Raw genomic sequence first — 24594 nt, forward strand, 5'->3', positions numbered from 1 at the left:
AAAGTACCTAATAGTTCCCAATCTGATTCAGGGACTCCCCCAGGAAAAGATTCAGGAAAGAAACTTCCTAGCCTGCCCATTACTAGACAGTCTAGCATAGTTGGTAATGATGATGAGCCACACCATACAAATAGTGTTGTCTCACATCATAGCAAAAGCATGTATTCTCACCATACTGGTAGTGATGTTTCTGTTAGCCAAGCTGTTAGGGTGGCTTCTGTAAGGGACAGGTCTCCTTCTGTTCATTCCCATCATACCTCTGTATCTAGGAATGTCCCTCCCACCAACCCTGATGACAGAATGTTAGAGAGGGAACTCAATAAGTTGAGGGTGGAACAAACCAGACTGAAGCTTAAAAAGCAACAGCTGGATTTGAATAGACAGTCTTTTGAACTAGAGAAGGAAAGACAGAAGTTGGGTTTAGAAACCCATGGTGGCAGCAGCAGTATTCCCCATAGTCATCCTGCAAAAGAGCATGATTCCAGGAATCTGCACAAGATAGTTCCCCCTTATAAGGAGGGGGATGACATTAACAAGTGGTTTGCTGCACTTGAGAGGGCCTGTGTTGTACAGGATGTCCCTCAAAGGCAGTGGGCTGCTATCCTATGGCTATCATTTAGTGGAAAAGGTAGGGATAGGCTCCTTACTGTGAAAGAAAGTGATGCCAATAATTTCCAAGTTCTTAAGAATGCACTCCTGGATGGTTATGGCTTAACCACTGAACAATACAGGATAAAGTTCAGAGAGACCAAAAAGGAGTCTTCACAAGACTGGGTTGATTTCATTGACCATTCAGTGAAGGCCTTGGAGGGGTGGTTACATGGCAGTAAAGTTACTGATTATGACAGCCTGTATAACTTAATCCTGAGAGAGCATATTCTTAATAATTGTGTGTCTGATTTGTTGCACCAGTACTTGGTGGACTCTGATCTGTCCTCTCCCCAAGAATTGGGAAAGAAGGCAGACAAATGGGTCAGAACAAGGGTGAACAGAAAAGTTCATACAGGGGGTGACAAAGATGGCAACAAAAAGAAGGATGGTAAGTCTTCTGACAAAGGTGGGGACAAATCTAAAACTGAGTCTTCATCAGGCCCACAAAAACACTCTGGTGGGGGTGGTGGGTCTTTTAATCAGAACAAGGAAAATAAACCATGGTGCTATTTATGTAAAATAAAAGGCCATTGGACAACAGATCCCAGTTGTCCAAAGAAAAGCACCAATGCTCCTACCACTACAACCCCTACTGCTACCCCTAGTGTCCCTACTAATAGCAGTGGTGGTGGGAGCAAACCTACTAATAGCCAATCCAAGGGAGTAGCTGGGCTCACTATTGGTAACTTAGTTGGGGTTGGCCTTGTTAGGGAGGCCACAGAGGCTGTGTTAGTCTCTGAGGGGGCTATTGATTTAGCCACCTTAGCTGCTTGTCCCCTTAATATGGATAAGTACAAGCAGCTACCCCTAATAAATGGTGTTGAGGTTCAGGCCTACAGGGACACTGGTGCCAGTGTGACTATGGTCATAGAGAAACTGGTCCACCATGAACAACACCTACTTGGTCACCAGTACCAAGTAACCGATGCTCACAACAACACACTTAGCCACCCCATGGCTGTTGTTAATCTCAACTGGGGGGGGGTTACTGGTCCAAAGAAAGTTGTGGTAGCCACAGATTTACCTGTAGACTGTCTACTAGGAAATGATTTGGAGACATCAGCTTGGTCAGATGTGGAGTTGGAGGCCCATGCAGCAATGCTGGGCATCCCATGGCATATTTTTGCTTTGACAAGGGCTCAGGCCAAGAAGCAAAAAGGACAGGGAAGCTTGGGTCCTGGAACAATGGACCAAGTGCTCCCTAAAGCTAGGGCTAGTAGAAGCAAACCACTTCCTACTATCCCTCCCTCTACAGTGGATTCAACTTCAGAGGAAGAAGAATTCCCTCCCTGTGCAGAACCTACACCAGAGGAGCTTGAAGCAGACACTGCTGAGCTTTTGGGTGAAGGGGGGCCTGCCAGAGAGGAGCTGAGTGTGGCACAGCAAACCTGTCCCACATTAGAGGGTCTAAGACAGCAAGCTGTCAAACAGGCTAATGGGGATGTCAGTGACTCTCACAGAGTTTACTGGGAGGACAACCTCTTGTACACTGAGCATAGGGATCCTAAACCTGGAGCTGCCAGGAGATTAGTGATTCCTCAGGAGTACAGAAAGTTCCTCCTAACTCTGGCACACGACATTCCCCTAGCTGGGCACCTAGGACAAATGAAAACTTGGGACAGGCTTGTTCCCTTGTTTCATTGGCCTAGGATGTCTGAAGACACAAAGGAATTTTGTAAGTCCTGTGAAACCTGTCAAGCCAGTGGCAAGACAGGTGGCACCCCAAAGGCACCCCTTATTCCACTGCCTGTGGTTAGGGTTCCCTTTGAAAGGGTAGGGGTTGACATAGTTGGCCCCCTTGACCCTCCTACTGCTTCAGGCAATAGATTCATCTTGGTGGTAGTGGACCATGCCACAAGATATCCTGAAGCTATTCCTTTAAGGACCACCACAGCACCTGCAGTGGCAAAGGCCCTCTTGGGAATATTTTCCAGGGTGGGCTTCCCAAAGGAAGTAGTATCAGACAGGGGAAGCAATTTCATGTCTGCATACTTAAAGGCCATGTGGAAGGAGTGTGGTGTAACGTATAAGTTCACTACACCCTATCATCCACAAACAAATGGACTGGTGGAGAGATTTAACAAAACTCTCAAAGGCATGATTATGGGTCTCCCTGAAAAACTCCGCAGGAGATGGGATATCCTTCTACCATGCCTCCTTTTTGCCTACAGGGAGGTACCCCAGAAAGGAGTGGGCTTTAGCCCCTTTGAACTTCTTTTTGGACACCCTGTTAGGGGTCCACTAACACTTGTGAAGGAGGGTTGGGAACAACCTTTAAAAGCTCCTAAGCAGGATATTGTGGATTATGTACTTGGCCTCAGATCAAGGATGGCTGAGTATATGAAAAAGGCCAGTAAAAACCTTCAGGCCAGCCAAGAGCTCCAGAAGCAATGGCATGATCAGAAGGCTGTTTTGGTTCAGTACCAACCAGGGCAGAAAGTGTGGGTCTTGGAGCCTGTGGCCCCAAGAGCACTCCAAGATAAATGGAGTGGTCCCCACACAATTGTTGAGAAAAAGGGTGAAGTCACCTATTTGGTTGACTTAGGCACTGCAAGGAGTCCCCTTAGGGTACTCCATGTAAACCGCCTGAAACCATACTATGACAGGGCTGATCTCACCCTGCTCATGGCAACTGATGAGGGACAGGAAGAAGACTGTGATCCTCTACCTGACCTCTTCTCTTCCACAGAACAAGATGCTCTTGTGGAAGGTGTAGTTTTGGCTGATTGTCTTACTGCTGAGCAGAAAGACCATTGCATAAACCTCCTAGATCAATTCTCTGAACTCTTCTCTACTGTGCCAGGTACCACTTCTTGGTGTGAGCACACTATAGATACTGGAGACAGCTTGCCTGTCAACAGTAAGATCTATAGGCAGCCTGACCATGTCAGGGACTGCATAAAGCAAGAAGTCCAGAAAATGTTAGAACTAGGAGTGGTTGAGCACTCTGAAAGTCCATGGGCTTCTCCTGTGGTACTTGTACCAAAACCCCATTCCAAAGATGGAAAGAAGGAAATGCGGTTTTGTGTAGACTATAGAGGTCTCAACTTGGTAACCAAAACTGATGCTCACCCCATACCCAGGGCAGATGAGCTCATAGATACACTGGCATCTGCCAAGTATCTAAGCACTTTTGACTTGACTGCAGGGTATTGGCAGATCAAATTGTCAGAAGATGCTAAACCTAAAACTGCATTTTCAACCATTGGAGGACATTACCAGTTTACTGTAATGCCTTTTGGTTTGAAAAATGCACCTGCCACTTTTCAGAGGTTGGTGAATACAGTCCTGCAAGGGCTGGAAGCTTTCAGTGCAGCATATTTGGACGATATAGCTGTCTTTAGCTCCAGCTGGGATGATCACCTGGTCCACCTATGGAAAGTTTTGTAGGCCCTGCAAAAGGCAGGCCTCACTATCAAGGCTTCAAAGTGCCAGATAGGGCAGGGTAAGGTGGTTTATCTGGGACACCTTGTTGGTGGGGAACAGATTGCACCACTTCAGGGGAAAATCCAAACAATTATTGATTGGGTTCCCCCTACCACTCAGACTCAGGTGAGAGCCTTCCTAGGCCTCACTGGGTATTACAGGAGGTTCATTAAGAACTATGGCTCCATTGCAGCCCCTCTTAATGACCTCACATCGAAGAAAATGCCTAAAAAGGTATTATGGACAGCAAACTGTCAGAAAGCTTTTGAGGATCTGAAGCAGGCCATGTGCTCTGCACCTGTCCTGAAAAGCCCTTGTTACTCTAAAAAATTCTATGTCCAAACTGATGCATCTGAATTAGGAGTAGGGGCAGTCCTATCACAAATTAATTCTGAGGGCCAGGATCAACCTGTTGCTTTTATTAGTAGGAGGTTGACCCCTAGAGAAAAGCGTTGGTCTGCCATAGAGAGGGAGGCCTTTGCTGTGGTCTGGGCTCTGAAGAAGTTGAGGCCATACCTGTTTGGCACTCACTTCATTGTTCAGACAGACCACAAACCTCTACTTTGGCTAAAACAAATGAAAGGTGAAAATCCTAAATTGTTGAGGTGGTCCATATCCCTACAGGGAATGGACTATACAGTGGAACATAGACCTGGGAGTAGCCACTCCAATGCAGATGGACTCTCCAGATATTTCCACTTAGACAATGAAGACTCATCAGGTCATGGCTAGTCTTATTGTCCTTCGTTTGGGGGGGGGTTGTGTAGGAAAGTACCATCTTGCCTGGCATGTTACCCCCATTTTTCACTGTATATATGTTGTTTTAGTTGTATGTGTCACTGGGACCCTGTTCTCCAGGGCCCCAGTGCTCATAAGTGTGCCTGAATGTGTTACCTGTGTAGTGACTAACTGTCTCACTGAGGCTCTGCTAATCAGAACCTCAGTGGTTATGCTCTCTCATTTCTTTCTAAATTGTCACTAACAGGCTAGTGACCAATTTTACCAATTTACATTGGCTTACTGGAACACCCTTATAATTCCCCAGTATATGGTACTGAGGTACCCAGGGTATTGGGATTCCAGGAGATCCCTATGGGCTGCAGCATTTCTTTTGCCACCCATAGGGAGCTCTGACAATTCTTACACAGGCCTGCCACTGCAGCCTGAGTGAAATAACGTCCACGTTATTTCACAGCCATTTTACACTGCACTTAAGTAACTTATAAGTCACCTATATGTCTAACCTTTACCTGGTAAAGGTTAGGTGCAAAGTTACTTAGTGTGAGGGCACCCTGGCACTAGCCAAGGTGCCCCCACATTGTTCAGGGCCAATTCCCTGAACTTTGTGAGTGCGGGGACACCATTACACGCGTGCACTACATATAGGTCAATACCTATATGTAGCTTCACAATGGTAACTCCGAATATGGCCATGTAACATGTCTAAGATCATGGAATTGCCCCCTCTATGCCATCCTGGCATTGTTGGCACAATTTGATGATCCCAGTGGTCTGTAGCACAGACCCTGGTACTGCCAAACTGCCTTTCCTGGGGTTTCACTGCAGCTGCTGCTGCTGCCAACCCCTCAGACAGGTTTCTGCCCCCCTGGGGTCAAGCCAGGCTTGTCCCAGGATGGCAGAACAAAGGACTTCCTCTGAGAGAGGGTGTTACACCCTCTCCCTTTGGAAAATGGTGTGAAGGCAGGGGAGGAGTAGCCTCCCCCAGCCTCTGGAAATGCTTTCTTGGGCACAGATGTGCCCAATTCTGCATAAGCCAGTCTACACCGGTTCAGGGACCCCTTAGCCCTGCTCTGGTGCGAAACTGGACAAAGGAAAGGGGAGTGACCACTCCCCTGACCTGCGCCTCCCCTGGGAGGTGTCCAGAGCTTCTCCAGTGTGCTCCAGACCTCTGCCATCTTGGAAACAGAGGTGCTGCTGGCACACTGGACTGCTCTGAGTGGCCAGTGCCACCAGGTGACGTCAGAGACTCCTTCTGATAGGCTCCTTCAGGTGTTAGTAGCCTATCCTCTCTCCTAAGTAGCCAAACCCTCTTTTCTGGCTATTTAGGATCTCTGTCTCTGGGGAAACTTTAGATAACGAATGCAAGAGCTCATCAGAGTTCCTCTGCATCTCTCTCTTCACCTTCTGCCAAGGAATCGACTGCTGACCGCGCTGGAAGCCTGCAACACTGCAACAAAGTAGCAAAGACGACTACTGCAACTCTGTAACGCTGATCCTGCCGCCTTCTCGACTGTTTTCCTGGTGGCGCATGCTGTGGGGGTAGTCTGCCTCCTCTCTGCACTAGAAGCTCCGAAGAAATCTCCCGTGGGTCGACGGAATCTTCCCCCTGCAACCGCAGGCACCAAAAAGCTGCATTACCGGTCCCTTGGGTCTCCTCTCAGCACGACGAGCGAGGTCCCTCGAATCCAGCAACTCTGTCCAAGTGACCCCCACAGTCCAGTGACTCTTCAGTCCAAGTTTGGTGGAGGTAAGTCCTTGCCTCACCTCGCTGGGCTGCATTGCTGGGAACCGCGACTTTTGCAGCTACTCCGGCCCCTGTGCACTTCCGGCGGAAATCCTTTGTGCACAGCCAAGCCTGCGTCCACGGCACTCTAACCTGCATTGCACGACTTTCTAAGTTGGTCTCCGGCGACGTGGGACTCCTTTGTGTAACTTTGGGTGAGCACTGTTTCACGCATCCTTGTAGTGCCTGTTTCTGGCACTTCCCTGGCTGCTACCTGCTGCTGATAGGGCTCTTTGTCTTGCTCGACGTCCCCTCTCTCTCCTGATCCAATTTGCGACCTCCTGGTCCCTCCTGACCCACAGCAGCATCCAAAAATGCTAACCGCACGATTTGCAGCTAGCAAGGCTTGTTGGCATTCTTTCGGCGGGAAAGCACTTCTGCACGACTCTCCACGGCGAGAGGGATCCGTCCACCAAAGGGGAAGTCTCTAGCCCTTTTCATTCCTGCAGAAACCTCAGCTTCTTCTGTCCAGTAGAAGCTTCTTTGCATCCACAGCTGGCATTTCCTGGGCATATGCCCATCTCCGACTTGCTTGTGACTTTTGGACTTGGTCCCCTTGTTCCACAGGTACCCTAGATTGGAAATCCACAGTTGTTGCATTGTTGGTTTGTGTCTTTCCTGCATTATTCCTCTATCACGACTTCTTTGTCTTTGGGGGAACTTCAGTGCACTTTGCACTCACTTTTCAGGGTCTTGGGGAGGGCTATTTTTCTAACTCTCACTATTTTCTAATAGTCCCAGCGACCCTCTACAAGGTCACATAGGTTTGGGGTCCATTCGTGGTTCGCATTCCACTTTTGGAGTATATGGTTTGTGTTGCCCCTATCCCTATGTGCCCCCATTGCATCCTATTGTAACTATACATTGTTTGCACTGTTTTCTAAGACCATACTGCATATTTTTTGTATTGTGTACATATATCTTGTGTATATTTCCTATCCTCTCACTGAGGGTACACTCTAAGATACTTTGGCATATTGTCATAAAAATAAAGTACCTTTATTTTTAGTATAACTGTGTATTGTGTTTTCTTATGATATTGTGCAAGTGACACTTGTGGTACTGTAGTAGCTTCACACGTCTCCTAGTTCAGCCTAAGCTGCTCTGCTAAGCTACCATTATCTATCAGCCTATGCTGCTAGACACCCTATACACTAATAAGGGATAACTGGGCCTGGTGCAAGGTACAAGTACCCCTTGGTACTCACTACAAGCAAGTCCAGCCTCCTACATGGCCCGTTAGAAGTCTAGGCCAAATAGTAAAATAATGAATATTACAAATGTAACAAACATGGAGAAAAGGTATTGAACTGTGCTACATTTTCCGTTTACAAAAGATGAAAAATTAAATGCAAAAAAATAACTAAGCCTCTACTTAAACTACAGGTCACCCACGACAATGAAATTTAAAAATCATATAAAAGTACAAAGAAATACCGGTGCATACACTATCATACACACAACAGTCTTATACACGTTTTTGACCCTAAACAAAGTCCTTAAATTCAAACGTATACATCCAGGAGACAAAGAGTGCTCCTACCACCTCGAAATCCAAGAGAAAATTGACCAGGAGATGGACAAAGCACTAGGAGGAGCTGGCTGGACAGGAACAGGAAGTTTAAGTCTCTGGGGCACTTCCTACCAGTTGGGAAAAAAAGTTATAAAGAGAACAGTCTATTGGGGAAGAAAATCCACACAAAAACCTATTTTTGAGTAGATTTAGCTGCTTCTCGAGTGGAATGGAAAATCTACTTGAGGTGCGCATGCGAGCAGCACTGTATTGGTGCTGTTGTGTCTGGAAGCGGTGTGTGTGGGCGCAAAATCTCACGTGTGCTCGCTAGAGATCTGAGAATATTGTGGCACAAGCAAGCATCTAAATCTTGAACATGCAAATTGAAACTACTCTGCTTTGTGACAGATGGCAGAATTCTGGAACTCCGTGCTACTCTGTGTAGAGCGGAGTGCCCGAATTCCTAAACCTCTGCAAGCGGAGCAGAGTTTTTCATGCAGGCCTACTCATTACTCCTCTATGTTTTTGGGTTATCATAGACAACACACACCCACTCTTCTCATGGCAGAAAAGGTAAAATTCCTGATCATAACCAGGGTTCAAGGTTAGGTGCACAAGGTAAACTTTCTCTTAATTCTTAGGAGGCCTTCATGCATTTGTCATCAAACGGTACTAGATCCTTCATATAACTTTGAGTGAGTCTTTCTAAAGGCTTTAAATTAAGGGAAAAGTTTGGAATCCACTGGTGACCATAGCCAACTATTCCCAGGAATAGCCTCACCTACGTCTGGGGGGGTTGGAGTATCCATTTTCAAGATTGCAGAAACATGTTCTTTTAAGTCTTCCCTTGTCCCTTTTTCAATTTGATGACCAAGATAAATCAATTTTCTTTTATCTTAGTACTTCTTTGTAGGTGAAACCTTGCGACCTTGTCAGCAAGATGATTTATAATTGCAAATGTATATAATTTGTAGACTTCTTTTGAACTGATGTCATGAACAGGTTATCAATGTACAAGACCAAAACTGAGTAACACGGTAGTTGCATACCATCCAAATCTTTTGTTAGGATCTGACTAACAATTGAGAGACTTTCAGTATATCCTTAAGGAATCCTACACCAGACAAGCGTTTTATTTTGGAACCGGAATACAAAAAGGCATTTGTTATCTCCATGAAGAGGAACAGAAAAAAATGCTTGACATAAGTCAGTGACTCTATACCATTATGTATCCACAGGAATCTGTAACAAGAGTAAAACAGGATTTAGTACCAGCTGACAACATGGAACTACTATCCAATTACTTTTTTAAAGGTCCTGCACAACCCCCACTTTTTGTTCATTTGTGGAAGCCCTTCACAGAGGAATTGCAAGGACTACCAAGCACCTCCCCTGTAATACTTAGTTCTAACATTTTTTCTTTGCTAGGCTTCATTCCCTCTTTTGTTTTTCTTGAAAGTTTGTATTGCAGAACTCTGGGGTACATAGCATTTATGTATGACATGTGGTTTTACGTTTTCTGCCCTTTCTATCAGTATTATCTCTTTACCTGTAAAATTCTGTACCTCTTCTTTGACAGTATTGCAGGAGGCTGGCCCAGTGTGTGGAGGACACTTATGGTGTTATACCTTATGCTGGGGTCAGGCAACCCCTATTAGATAGTTTTACAGTGTCTAGGAAGCCAGGGTTCTCTACTGCTAGCTGTGGTGAGCAGCCAAGACTTATCTAGGAGGCATGTGAAGTACTGCAATACCACAGTAGTCACACAGTAACTTATCACACATGGAAGGAACCACACAGCGTTGCAAAAATAAAGGAACACATGCACATACAAAATATACCCAGGTAAATAGTAGGAAATAGCATAAAATAGCAAAAGCCCTATAGGGGGGCCAAACTATATTCTAAAAACGTGGAATGCGAGAATGGGTCCCCAATCAGAGGATATGGAGTAGTTAGCTAAGGGTTGGGAGAGAGCAGAACCCGAAGAGGTAACTATCTAGAAGATCCCCTGTAACCAGGAGAAGAAAGGTAAGTAACCTGGTCGTCCCATAGGCTAACAAGTGGGACTCGTAAATGGAATATTGCAAAAGCAGGACCAGGCTGAAGGAACCTAATGGTGAATTTTTCGATGAAGAGAATCTGAAAAAAAGGGGACAGAGTCCAGTCCACACAGGAGTGTCTAGGTGGGGCAGGAGGCAACGCCCACACTTTTGTGGGAGAGGATCGGGGTCGACAGTGAGGAAAGAAGTCCAACTGCAAAGTCCAGGAGCTGCAGAGGAGTCCCTGAAGTCACCTAGAAGCTGTCCCTTGTCAGTAGCCAGATTACATATGGGTCAGGAGGACTACAAACAAGCACAAGCACATGCAAATGTAACTGGAGCTGTTGGAGATTTACACCGCTTAAGAGGACCAGCAACGTCCTGGGGTCTTGAAGCTTGGAGGGGAGTCTGGGCTGATCCTCAGGATGTAGGAGAGCCAGCAGAAGCAGCAAGAGCCCCCATGTGCAACCCACTGGCATCAGGCATAGTAAGGTGCAGTGAGACCCAGTCAGCACACCTGAAGAGGAGTCCCGCGTCACTGGAGCAGGAGAGAGGACACTGCCCTTGCAGAGGTAGAATGCTGGGGGCCAGGGCTACTTGGAGACTGAAGATTCCTCGAATCAGGAGTCAAGAAGCCTTGGTTGCTGCAACAATTGCACAATGCAGGTGCTCTTTCTTGGAGGAAGAGGCTAGGACTCATTGTCTCCCAAGTTGGAAAGAGGGCATAGAGGACCCTTCAGAACTACAACCTGTGTTGGAGAATCTTTGCAGGTCCACAGGACAGTAGAGCCCAGCAGCCAGATGACGTTGCCTTAGGTGGCTGTCGATGCAGGGGAGTGACTTCTTCACTCCAAGGGAGATTTCTTCTTGCTTCTTTGGTGCAGCTGAAGTCTTGATGACCCCAGAGGATGCACAGCCACTGAAATGTTGCAATTTGCAGATAGGAGCTGTGGAAACAATGTTGCAAAGCAAGGTCACCTCAGGAGTTGTATATTTGTTCAGTTTCCGTGGAGTCCAGAGCAGTTCTGGTGGCCAGGAGCAGAAGATGTATTTGCAGAGAAGTCCTGGTGGAGTCTTGCACTGCAAATCTGGTGTCCGACCAGCAAGGGAGTCCCTAAATAGCCCAAAAAGGGGCTTCGTCACTGTATGAGGTGACCACCAATCAGAGGGGGACAATGACGTCAGCTACCTATCCTGCACTCTCAGATGTTCCCAGGGGCCTCTGCACATCTTGTTTCCTACATGGCAGAATCAAGTGGCCACCTGGAGGAGCTCTGGGCACCACCACTGGGGTAGTGATGTACAGGAGAGCAGTAACTCCCCTTTCTTTTGTGCAGTTTCACACCAGAGTTTGGACCGTAGACTTGTGCAAACCGGATGATGCATAGAGGGCACCAAATGTGCCCTTCAAAGCAGTCTGGTGGTTTGGGAACGCCATCCTTTCCCAGCCCGGTAACACCTATTTCCAAGGGAGAGGGGGCTGCATCCCCTCTCCCACAGGAAATCTTTTGTTGTGTCTTCTCCCGCTCGAGCTAGTTTAGCAACAGGAGGGTGGAATCCTGTCTGAGGGGCTGCAGCAGCATGGGCTGCCCACAGACCCTGAAAGACTGTTAGGACCAATACCGGGGGATCCTCCAAGAAGCACCTAGAGTGCATGAAATCTTGCCACCAATACTGGCATCAATATTGGGGTATGATTCTGACATGTGTGATACCAAACATGACTAGGTTCAGTGAACCACAGGTAGTGATTTGTGGCCAGTAGATGGCTAAAATGGCTTCCCTGCACTTACGAAATCTAGGGAATTGGAACTGAAGTTTGTAGGTGTACCTCTGCTGATGCAGGGGTGCCCACACACAGGGACCTTCACCCTGTCCTTTGGGCTTGAAGGGCCTACCATAGGGCTGACTTATAGTGACCTGGTGTAGTGGCCATCAGTGAAAGGGTGCATGCACCTTTTCACAGAGGCTGCACATGGCAGTCCTGCAGACCCATTTTGCATGGGCTCCCATGGGTGGCATAATACATACTGCAGCCCATGGGAGACCCTAGGTGTCCCAATGCCCTGGGTACCTAAGTACCATCTATTGTGGACTTAAAAGGTACATCAATATGCCAAATGTGGGGTATATGTGTCAGATACCTGGAGATGATTTCCTCAGGAGCAGAAGATTGGTCCTCTATCCCAACCCAGACTACTCACAACCAAACTAATCTTCGTACTGAGCACCCTGGAAGGGCAAAGGGAAATGGGATTTAGAGAGAGTGCCTCAGAGATGATGCTTTATAAAGGCACGGACTGCTACCTCACTGTTGGTTTAGCTGGTGAATGGCACCCGAAAGATTATTGTCACAATTAATAAGGACACACTATTGTATACCAATCAACTTAACAACTAATCATTTCAACTCAGCAATACTATCATCATTCACCCTGAGCTCTCTGGGAAATATGCCTCTCGCTCTGTTTGTCTTACTGTTGTTATTGAAATGGAGATAAGTGTCTTAGAAAATAAACTCTACCAGTTCAAGAAAAGAATTGCCAGCTTCTTAACTGAAAATCTTTTTTTTTGTCTTTTTTTTCCTCTGCGTACTTTTCTTTTCCTTTGCTCAAGAATGTTGCTATATATGTATATTAAAATATTGTCTGTGTAGCTTTTCTTGTGTTTAGTTGGTTATGCCCAGCATGCTATATTATTTGAGTCATTAAAATATTTATATTCTCTAAATGCTCTTTGAATTGTCATATATTTTTTTACCACAGAATTTTCATAAACCTTCAATAAAGTTTGTTTTCAGAATTTGCTTTCTGCTTCCTGGTTTTTTGTTCGCTGTGACGCTTGTGTTTTCTTTCTTTATCAATATACCTGCAAAGACTAATTTTCCTCACAGAATGTTTCTTCACAGACGCGGTCAGTCTCCGAACACCTGACTCCTGTCAAAGAGCAGTTAAAGTGTGAAACTCTCAGGCTTAGCGCTCGCATCCTAGCAACTGGACTAATGCAAAACTAGAGCAACTACTTTACTGTCTGCCTAAACGGCGGACATCTTGGATTCCTGTTCACAACCTCCTTTCTGTAAAAGGTGCAACACGACTTGGTAGATCTTCCTCCAGCAAGGACGACGGTGTCTCCACTGAGGATACTTCTTCAGCTGCATTCTGATTACTTTTCTGGCACCTTTTGTAGTTATGGCATGATAGGTTTGAAGGGTCTTGACAATATGCGGTACCAAGAAAACCAAATTTAGAGGAGAGAGCACAATCACTAGGATCATAGCTAGCAGGATCCCAGTGCAAACAGTCTAAGCACACTAACAACAGGCAAAAAGTGGGGGTAACCATGCCAGAAAGGGGGTACTTTGCTACAAGTATGTCTTAAATCCAGAGGCAGGTCCTCTTTTGTAAGAACTGGAAACTGCTGACTTTGAGTATTGTGATATTAATATGTGTAGGAAAGTACCATCTTGCCTGGCATGTTACCCCCATTTTTCACTGTATATATGTTGTTTTAGTTGTATGTGTCACTGGGACCCTGGTAACCCAGGGCCCCAGTGCTCATAAGTGTGCCTGAATGTGTTACCTGTGTAGTGACTAACTGTCTCACTGAGGCTCTGCTAATCAGAACCTCAGTGGTTATGCTCTCTCATTTCTTTCCAAATTGTCACTGACAGGCTAGTGACCATTTTTACCAATTTACATTGGCTTACTGGAACACCCTTATAATTCCCTAGTATATGGTACTGAGGTACCCAGGGTATTGGGGTTCCAGGAGATCCCTATGGGCTGCAGCATTTCTTTTGCCACCCATAGGGAGCTCTGACAATTCTTACACAGGCCTGCCACTGCAGCCTGAGTGAAATAACGTCCACGTTATTTCACAGCCATTTTACACTGCACTTAAGTAACTTATAAGTCACCTATATGTCTAACCTTTACCTGGTAAAGGTTAGCTGCAAAGTTACTTAGTGTGAGGGCACCCTGGCACTAGCCAAGGTGCCCCCACATTGTTTAGAGCCAATTCCCTGAACTTTGTGAGTGCGGGGACACCATTACACGTGTGCACTACATATAGGTCACTACCTATATGTAGCTTCACAATGGTAACTCCGAATATGGCCATGTAACATGTCTATGATCATGGAATTGCTCCCTCTATGCCATCCTGGCATTGTTGGTACAATTCCATGATCCCAGTGGTCTGTAGCACAGACCCTGGTACTGCCAAACTGCCCTTCCTGGGGTTTCACTGCAGCTGCTGCTGCTGCCAACCCCTCAGACAGGCATCTGCCCTCCTGGGGTCCAGCCAGGCCTGGCCCAGGATGGCAGAACAAAGAACTTCCTCTGAGAGAGGGTGTGACACCCTCTCCCTTTGGAAAATGGTGTGAAGGCAGGGGAGGAGTAGCCTCCCCAAGCCTCTGGAAATGCTTTGTTGGGCACAGATGTGCCCAATTCTGCATAAGCCAGTCTACACCGGTTCAGGGACCCCTTAGCCCCTGCTCTGGTGTGAAACTGGACAAAGGAAAGGGGAGTGACCACTCCCCTGACCTACACCTCCCCTGGGAGGTGTCCAGAGCTCCTCCAGTGTGCTCCAGACCTCTGCCATCTTGGAAACAGAGGTGCTGCTAGCACACTGGACTGCTCTGAGTGGCCAGTGCCACCAGGTGACGTCAGAGACTCCTTGTGATAGGCTCCTTCAGGTGTTGCTAGCCTATCCTCTCTCCTAGGTAGCCAAACCCTCTTTTCTGGCTATTTAGGGTCTCTGTCTCTGGGGAAACTTTAGATAACGAATGCATGAGCTCAGCCGAGTTCCTCTGCATCTCTCTCTTCACCTTCTGATAAGGAATCGACTGCTGACCGCGCTGGAAGCCTGCAAACCTGCAACATAGTAGCAAAGACGACTACTGCAACTCTGTAACGCTGATCCTGCCGCCTTCTCGACTGTTTTCCTGCTTGTGCATGCTGTGGGGGGAGTCTGCCTCCTCTCTGCACCAGAAGCTCCGAAGAAATCTCCAGTGGGTCGACGGAATCTTCCCCCTGCAACCGCAGGCACCAAAAAGCTGCATTACCGGTCCCTTGGGTCTCCTCTCAGCACGACGAGCGAGGTCCCTCGAATCCAGCGACTCTGTCCAAGTGACCCCCATAGTCCAGTGACTCTTCAGTCCAAGTTTGGTGGAGGTAAGTCCTTGCCTCACCTCGCTGGGCTGCATTGCTGGGAACTGCGACTTTTGCAGCTACTCCGGCCCCTGTGCACTTCCGGCGGAAATCCTTTGTGCACAGCCAAGCCTGGGTCCACGGCACTCTAACCTGCATTGCACGACTTTCTAAGTTGGTCTCCGGCGACGTGGGACTCCTTTGTGTAACTTTGGGTGAGCACTGTTTCACGCATCCTTGTAGTGCCTGTTTCTGGCACTTCCCTGGGTGCTACCTGCTGCTGAGAGGGCTCTTTGTCTTGCTCGACGTCCCCTCTCTCTCTCCTGGTCCAATTTGCGACCTCCTGGTCCCTCCTGACCCACAGCAGCATCCAAAAACGCTAACCGCACGATTTGCAGCTAGCAAGGCTTGTTGGCGTTCTTTCGGCGGGAAAGTACTTCTGCACGACTCTCCACGGCGAGAGGGATCCGTCCACCAAAGGGGAAGTCTCTAGCCCTTTTCATTCCTGCAGAAACCTCAGCTTCTTCTGTCCAGTAGAAGCTTCTTTGCATCCACAGCTGGCATTTCCTGGGCATATGCCCATCTCCGACTTGCTTGTGACTTTTGGACTTGGTCCCCTTGTTCCACAGGTACCCTAGATTGGAAATCCACAGTTGTTGCATTGTTGGTTCGTGTCTTTCCTGCATTATTCCTCTATCACGACTTCTTTGTCTTTGGGGGAACTTCAGTGCACTTTGCACTCACTTTTCAGGGTCTTGGGGAGGGCTATTTTTCTAACTCTTACTATTTTCTAATAGTCCCAGCGACCCTCTACAAGGTCACATAGGTTTGGGGTCCATTCGTGGTTCGCATTCCACTTTTGGAGTATATGGTTTGTGTTGCCCCTATCCCTATGTGCCCCCATTGCATCCTCTTGTAACTATACATTGTTTGCACTGTTTTCTAAGACTATACTGCATATTTTTTGTATTGTGTACATATATCTTGTGTATATTTCCTATCCTCTCACTGAGGGTACACTCTAAGATACTTTGGCATATTGTCATAAAAATAAAGTACCTTTATTTTTAGTATAACTGTGTATTGTGTTTTCTTATGATATTGTGCAAGTGACACTTGTGGTACTGTAGTAGCTTCACAAGTCTCCTAGTTCAGCCTAAGCTGCTCTGCTAAGCTACCATTATCTATCAGCCTATGCTGCTAGACACCCTATACACTAATAAGGGATAACTGGGCCTGGTGCAAGGTGCAAGTACCCCTTGGTACTCACTACAAGCAAGTCCAGCCTCCTACATGGCCCGTTAGAAGTCTAGGCCAAATAGTAAAATAATGAATATTGCAAATGTAACAAACATGGAGAAAAGGTATTGAACTGTGCTACATTTTCCGTTTACAAAAGATGAAAAATTAAATGCAAAAAAATAACTAAGCCTCTACTTAAACTACAGGTCACCCACGACAATGAAATTTAAAAATCATATAAAAGTACAAAGAAATACCGGTGCATACACTATCATACACACAACAGTCTTATACACGTTTTTGACCCTACTTGTGTGATATCACAAAAACAAAGTCCTTAAATTCAAACGTATACATCCAGGAGACAAAGAGTGCTCCTACCACCTCGAAATCCAAGAGAAAATTGACCAGGAGATGGACAAAGCACTAGGAGGAGCTGGCTGGACAGGAACAGGAAGTTTAAGTCTCTGGGCCACTTCCTACCAGTTGGGAAAAAAAGTTATAAAGAGAACAGTCTATTGGGGAAGAAAATCCACACAAAAACCTATTTTTGAGTAGATTTAGCTGCTTCTCGAGTGGAATGGAAAATCTACTTGAGGTGCGCATGCGAGCAGCACTGTATTGGTGCTGTTGTGTCTGGAAGCGGTGTGTGTGGGCGCAAAATCTCACGTGTGCTCGCTAGAGATCTGAGAATATTGTGGCACAAGCAAGCATCTAAATCTTGAACATGCAAATTGAAACTACTCTGCTTTGTGACAGATGGCAGAATTCTGGAACTCCGTGCTACTCTGTGTAGAGCGGAGTGCCCGAATTCCTAAACCTCTGCAAGCGGAGCAGAGTTTTTCATGCAGGCCTACTCATTACTCCTCTATGTTTTTGGGTTATCATAGACAACACACACCCACTCTTCTCATGGCAGAAAAGGTAAAATTCCTGATCATAACCAGGGTTCAAGGTTAGGTGCACAAGGTAAACTTTCTCTTAATTCTTAGGAGGCCTTCATGCATTTGTCATCAAACGGTACTAGATCCTTCATATAACTTTGAGTGAGTCTTTCTAAAGGCTTTAAATTAAGGGAAAAGTTTGGAATCCACTGGTGACCATAGCCAACTATTCCCAGGAATAGCCTCACCTACGTCTGGGGGGGTTGGAGTATCCATTTTCAAGATTGCAGAAACATGTTCTTTTAAGTCTTCCCTTGTCCCTTTTTCAATTTGATGACCAAGATAAATCAATTTTCTTTTATCTTAGTACTTCTTTGTAGGTGAAACCTTGCGACCTTGTCAGCAAGATGATTTATAATTGCAAATGTATATAATTTGTAGACTTCTTTTGAACTGATGTCATGAACAGGTTATCAATGTACAAGACCAAAACTGAGTAACACGGTAGTTGCATACCATCCAAATCTTTTGTTAGGATCTGACTAACAATTGAGAGACTTTCAGTATATCCTTAAGGAATCCTACACCAGACAAGCGTTTTATTTTGGAACCGGAATACAAAAAGGCATTTGTTATCTCCATGAAGAGGAACAGAAAAAAATGCTTGACATAAGTCAGTGACTCTATACCATTATGTATCCACAGGAATCTGTAACAAGAGTAAAACAGGATTTAGTACCAGCTGACAACATGGAACTACTATCCAATTACTTTTTTAAAGGTCCTGCACAACCCCCACTTTTTGTTCATTTGTGGAAGCCCTTCACAGAGGAATTGCAAGGACTACCAAGCACCTCCCCTGTAATACTTAGTTCTAACATTTTTTCTTTGCTAGGCTTCATTCCCTCTTTTGTTTTTCTTGAAAGTTTGTATTGCAGAACTCTGGGGTACATAGCATTTATGTATGACATGTGGTTTTACGTTTTCTGCCCTTTCTATCAGTATTATCTCTTTACCTGTAAAATTCTGTACCTCTTCTTTGACAGTATTGCAGGAGGCTGGCCCAGTGTGTGGAGGACACTTATGGTGTTATACCTTATGCTGGGGTCAGGCAACCCCTATTAGATAGTTTTACAGTGTCTAGGAAGCCAGGGTTCTCTACTGCTAGCTGTGGTGAGCAGCCAAGACTTATCTAGGAGGCATGTGAAGTACTACAATACCACAGTAGTCACACAGTAACTTATCACACATGGAAGGAACCACACAGTGTTGCAAAAATAAAGGAACACATGCACATACAAAATATACCCAGGTAAATAGTAGGAAATAGCATAAAATAGCAAAGGCCCTATAGGGGGGCCAAACTATATTCTAAAAACGTGGAATGCGAGAATGGGTCCCCCATCAGAGGATATGGAGTAGTTAGCTAAGGGTTGGGAGAGAGCAGAACCCGAAGAGGTAACTATCTAGAAGATCCCCTGTAACCAGGAGAAGAAAGGTAAGTAACCTGGTCGTCCCATAGGCTAACAAGTGGGACTCGTAAATGGAATATTGCAAAAGCAGGACCAGGCTGAAGGAACCTAATGGTGAATTTTTCGATGAAGAGAATCTGAAAAAAAGGGGACAGAGTCCAGTCCACTCAGGAGTGTCTAGGTGGGGCAGGAGGCAACGCCCACACTTTTGTGGGAGAGGATCGGGGTCGACAGTGAGGAAAGAAGTCCAACTGCAAAGTCCAGGAGCTGCAGAGGAGTCCCTGAAGTCACCTAGAAGCTGTCCCTTGTCAGTAGCCAGATTACATATGGGTCAGGAGGACTACAAACAAGCACAAGCACATGCAAATGTAACTGGAGCTGTTGGAGATTTACACCGCTTAAGAGGACCAGCAACGTCCTGGGGTCTTGAAGCTTGGAGGGGAGTCTGGGCTGATCCTCAGGATGTAGGAGAGCCAGCAGAAGCAGCAAGAGCCCCCATGTGCAACCCACTGGCATCAGGCATAGTAAGGTGCAGTGAGACCCAGTCAGCACACCTGAAGAGGAGTCCCACGTCACTGGAGCAGGAGAGAGGACACTGCCCTTGCAGAGGTAGAATGCTGGGGGCCAGGGCTACCTGGAGACTGAAGATTCCTCGAATCAGGAGTCAAGAAGCCTTGGTTGCTGCAACAATTGCACAATGCAGGTGCTCTTTCTTGGAGGAAGAGGCTAGGACTCATTGTCTCCCAAGTTGGAAAGAGGGCATAGAGGACCCTTCAGAACTACAACCTGTGTTGGAGAATCTTTGCAGATCCACAGGACAGTAGAGCCCAGCAGCCAGATGACGTTGCCTTAGGTGGCTGTCGATGCAGGGGAGTGACTTCTTCACTCCAAGGGAGATTTCTTCTTGCTTCTTTGGTGCAGCTGAAGTCTTGATGACCGCAGAGGATGCACAGCCACTGAAATGTTGCAATTTGCAGATAGGAGCTGTGGAAACAATGTTGCAAAGCAAGGTCACCTCAGGAGTTGTATATTTGTTCAGTTTCCGTGGAGTCCAGAGCAGTTCTGGTGGCCAGGAGCAGAAGATGTATTTGCAGAGAAGTCCTGGTGGAGTCTTGCACTGCAAATCTGGTGTCCGACCAGCAAGGGAGTCCCTAAATAGCCCAAAAAGGGGCTTCGTCACTGTATGAGGTGACCACCAATCAGAGGGGGACAATGACGTCAGCTACCTATCCTGCACTCTCAGATGTTCCCAGGGGCCTCTGCACATCTTGTTTCCTACATGGCAGAATCAAGTGGCCACCTGGAGGAGCTCTGGGCACCACCACTGGGGTAGTGATGTACAGGAGAGCAGTAACTCCCCTTTCTTTTGTGCAGTTTCACACCAGAGTTTGGACCGTAGACTTGTGCAAACCGGATGATGCATAGAGGGCACCAAATGTGCCCTTCAAAGCAGTCTGGTGGTTTGGGAACACCATCCTTTCCCAGCCCGGTAACACCTATTTCCAAGGGAGAGGGGGCTGCATCCCCTCTCCCACAGGAAATCTTTTGTTGTGTCTTCTCCCGCTCGAGCTAGTTTAGCAACAGGAGGGTGGAATCCTGTCTGAGGGGCTGCAGCAGCATGGGCTGCCCACAGACCCTGAAAGACTGTTAGGACCAATACCGGGGGATCCTCCAAGAAGCACCTAGAGTGCATGAAATCTTGCCACCAATACTGGCATCAATATTGGGGTATGATTCTGACATGTGTGATACCAAACATGACTAGGTTCAGTGAACCACAGGTAGTGATTTGTGGCCAGTAGATGGCTAAAATGGCTTCCCTGCACTTACGAAATCTAGGGAATTGGAACTGAAGTTTGTAGGTGTACCTCTGCTGATGCAGGGGTGCCCACACACAGGGACCTTCACCCTGTCCTTTGGGCTTGAAGGGCCTACCATAGGGCTGACTTATAGTGACCTGGTGTAGTGGCCATCAGTGAAAGGGTGCATGCACCTTTTCACAGAGGCTGCACATGGCAGTCCTGCAGACCCATTTTGCATGGGCTCCCATGGGTGGCATAATACATACTGCAGCCCATGGGAGACCCTAGGTGTCCCAATGCCCTGGGTACCTAAGTACCATCTATTGTGGACTTAAAAGGTACATCAATATGCCAAATGTGGGGTATATGTGTCAGATACCTGGAGATGATTTCCTCAGGAGCAGAAGATTGGTCCTCTATCCCAACCCAGACTACTCACAACCAAACTAATCTTCGTACTGAGCACCCTGGAAGGGCAAAGGGAAATGGGATTTAGAGAGAGTGCCTCAGAGATGATGCTTTATAAAGGCACGGACTGCTACCTCACTGTTGGTTTAGCTGGTGAATGGCACCCGAAAGATTATTGTCACAATTAATAAGGACACACTATTGTATACCAATCAACTTAACAACTAATCATTTCAACTCAGCAATACTATCATCATTCACCCTGAGCTCTCTGGGAAATATGCCTCTCGCTCTGTTTGTCTTACTGTTGTTATTGAAATGGAGATAATTGTCTTAGAAAATAAACTCTACCAGTTCAAGAAAAGAATTGCCAGCTTCTTAACTGAAAATCTTTTTTTTTGTCTTTTTTTCCTCTGCGTACTTTTCTTTTCCTTTGCTCAAGAATGTTGCTATATATGTATATTAAAATATTGTCTGTGTAGCTTTTCTTGTGTTTAGTTGGTTATGCCCAGCATGCTATATTATTTGAGTCATTAAAATATTTATATTCTCTAAATGCTCTTTGAATTGTCATATATTTTTTTACCACAGAATTTTCATAAACCTTCAATAAAGTTTGTTTTCAGAATTTGCTTTCTGCTTCCTGTTTTTTTGTTCGCTGTGACGCTTGTGTTTTCTTTCTTTATCAATATACCTGCAAAGACTAATTTTCCTCACAGAATGTTTCTTCACAGACGCGGTCAGTCTCCGAACACCTGACTCCTGTCAAAGAGCAGTTAAAGTGTGAAACTCTCAGGCTTAGCGCTCGCATCCTAGCAACTGGACTAATGCAAAACTAGAGCAACTACTTTACTGTCTGCCTAAACGGCGGACATCTTGGATTCCTGTTCACAACCTCCTTTCTGTAAAAGGTGCAACACGACTTGGTAGATCTTCCTCCAGCAAGGACGACGGTGTCTCCACTGAGGATACTTCTTCAGCTGCATTCTGATTACTTTTCTGGCACCTTTTGTAGTTATGGCATGATAGGTTTGAAGGGTCTTGACAATATGCGGTACCAAGAAAACCAAATTTAGAGGAGAGAGCACAATCACTAGGATCATAGCTAGCAGGATCCCAGTGCAAACAGTCTAAGCACACTAACAACAGGCAAAAAGTGGGGGTAACCATGCCAGAAAGGGGGTACTTTGCTACAAGTATGTCTTAAATCCAGAGGCAGGTCCTCTTTTGTAAGAACTGGAAACTGCTGACTTTGAGTATTGTGATATTAATATGTGTAGGAAAGTACCATCTTGCCTGGCATGTTACCCCCATTTTTCACTGTATATATGTTGTTTTAGTTGTATGTGTCTCTGGGACCCTGGTAACCCAGGGCCCCAGTGCTCATAAGTGTGCCTGAATGTGTTACCTGTGTAGTGACTAACTGTCTCACTGAGGCTCTGCTAATCAGAACCTCAGTGGTTATGCTCTCTCATTTCTTTCCAAATTGTCACTGACAGGCTAGTGACCATTTTTACCAATTTACATTGGCTTACTGGAACACCCTTATAATTCCCTAGTATATGGTACTGAGGTACCCAGGGTATTGGGGTTCCAGGAGATCCCTATGGGCTGCAGCATTTCTTTTGCCACCCATAGGGAGCTCTGACAATTCTTACACAGGCCTGCCACTGCAGCCTGAGTGAAATAACGTCCACGTTATTTCACAGCCATTTTACACTGCACTTAAGTAACTTATAAGTCACCTATATGTCTAACCTTTACCTGGAAAAGGTTAGGTGCAAAGTTACTTAGTGTGAGGGCACCCTGGCACTAGCCAAGGTGCCCCCACATTGTTCAGAGCCAATTCCCTGAACTTTGTGAGTGCGGGGACACCATTACACGCGTGCACTACATATAGGTCACTACCTATATGTAGCTTCACAATGGTAACTCCGAATATGGCCATGTAACATGTCTATGATCATGGAATTGCCCCCTCTATGCCATCCTGGCATTGTTGGTACAATTCCATGATCCCAGTGGTCTGTAGCACAGACCCTGGTACTGCCAAACTGCCCTTCCTGGGGTTTCACTGCAGCTGCTGCTGCTGCCAACCCCTCAGACAGGCATCTGCCCTCCTGGGGTCCAGCCAGGCCTGGCCCAGGATGGCAGAACAAAGAACTTCCTCTGAGAGAGGGTGTGACACCCTCTCCCTTTGGAAAATGGTGTGAAGGCAGGGGAGGAGTAGCCTCCCCCAGCCTCTGGAAATGCTTTGTTGGGCACAGATGTGCCCAATTCTGCATAAGCCAGTCTACACCGGTTCAGGGACCCCTTAGCCCCTGCTCTAGTGCGAAACTGGACAAAGGAAAGGGGAGTGACCACTCCCCTGACCTGCACCTCCCCTGGGAGGTGTCCAGAGCTCCTCCAGTGTGCTCCAGACCTCTGCCATCTTGGAAACAGAGGTGCTGCTGGCACACTGGACTGCTCTGAGTGGCCAGTGCCACCAGGTGACGTCAGAGACTCCTTGTGATAGGCTCCTTCAGGTGTTGCTAGCCTATCCTCTCTCCTAGGTAGCCAAACCCTCTTTTCTGGCTATTAGGGTCTCTGTCTCTGGGGAAACTTTAGATAACGAATGCATGAGCTCAGCCGAGTTCCTCTGCATCTCTCTCTTCACCTTCTGATAAGGAATCGACTGCTGACCGCGCTGGAAGCCTGCAAACCTGCAACATAGTAGCAAAGACGACTACTGCAACTCTGTAACGCTGATCCTGCCGCCTTCTCGACTGTTTTCCTGCTTGTGCATGCTGTGGGGGTAGTCTGCCTCCTCTCTGCACCAGAAGCTCCGAAGAAATCTCCCGTGGGTCGACGGAATCTTCCCCCTGCAACCGCAGGCACCAAAAAGCTGCATTACCGATCCCTTGGGTCTCCTCTCAGCACGACGAGCGAGGTCCCTCGAATCCAGCAACTCTATCCAAGTGACCCCCACAGTCCAGTGACTCTTCAGTCCAAGTTTGGTGGAGGTAAGTCCTTGCCTCACCTCGCTGGGCTGCATTGCTGGGAACCGCGACTTTTGCAGCTACTCCGGCCCCTGTGCACTTCCGGCGGAAATCCTTTGTGCACAGCCAAGCCTGGGTCCACGGCACTCTAACCTGCATTGCATGACTTTCTAAGTTGGTCTCCGGCGACGTGGGACTCCTTTGTGCAACTTCGGCGAGCACTGTTTCACGCATCCTTTTAGTGCCTGTTTCTGGCACTTCTCCGGGTGCTACCTGCTTTAGAGAGGGCTCCTTGTCTTGCTCGACGTCCCCTCTCTTTGCTGGTCCAATTTGCGACCTCCTGGTCCCTCCTGGGCCTCAGCAGCGTCCAAAAACGCTAACCACACGATTTGCAGCTAGCAAGGCTTGTTGGCGTTCTTTCGGCGGGAAAACACTTCTGCTCGACTCTTCACGGCGAGAGGGATCCGTCCACCAAAGGGAAAGTCTCTAGCCCTTTTCG

The sequence above is a fragment of the Pleurodeles waltl genome, chromosome 7 (assembly GCF_031143425.1).
Source record: "Pleurodeles waltl isolate 20211129_DDA chromosome 7, aPleWal1.hap1.20221129, whole genome shotgun sequence".
In the NCBI taxonomy this organism is placed as follows: Eukaryota; Metazoa; Chordata; class Amphibia; order Caudata; family Salamandridae; genus Pleurodeles; species Pleurodeles waltl.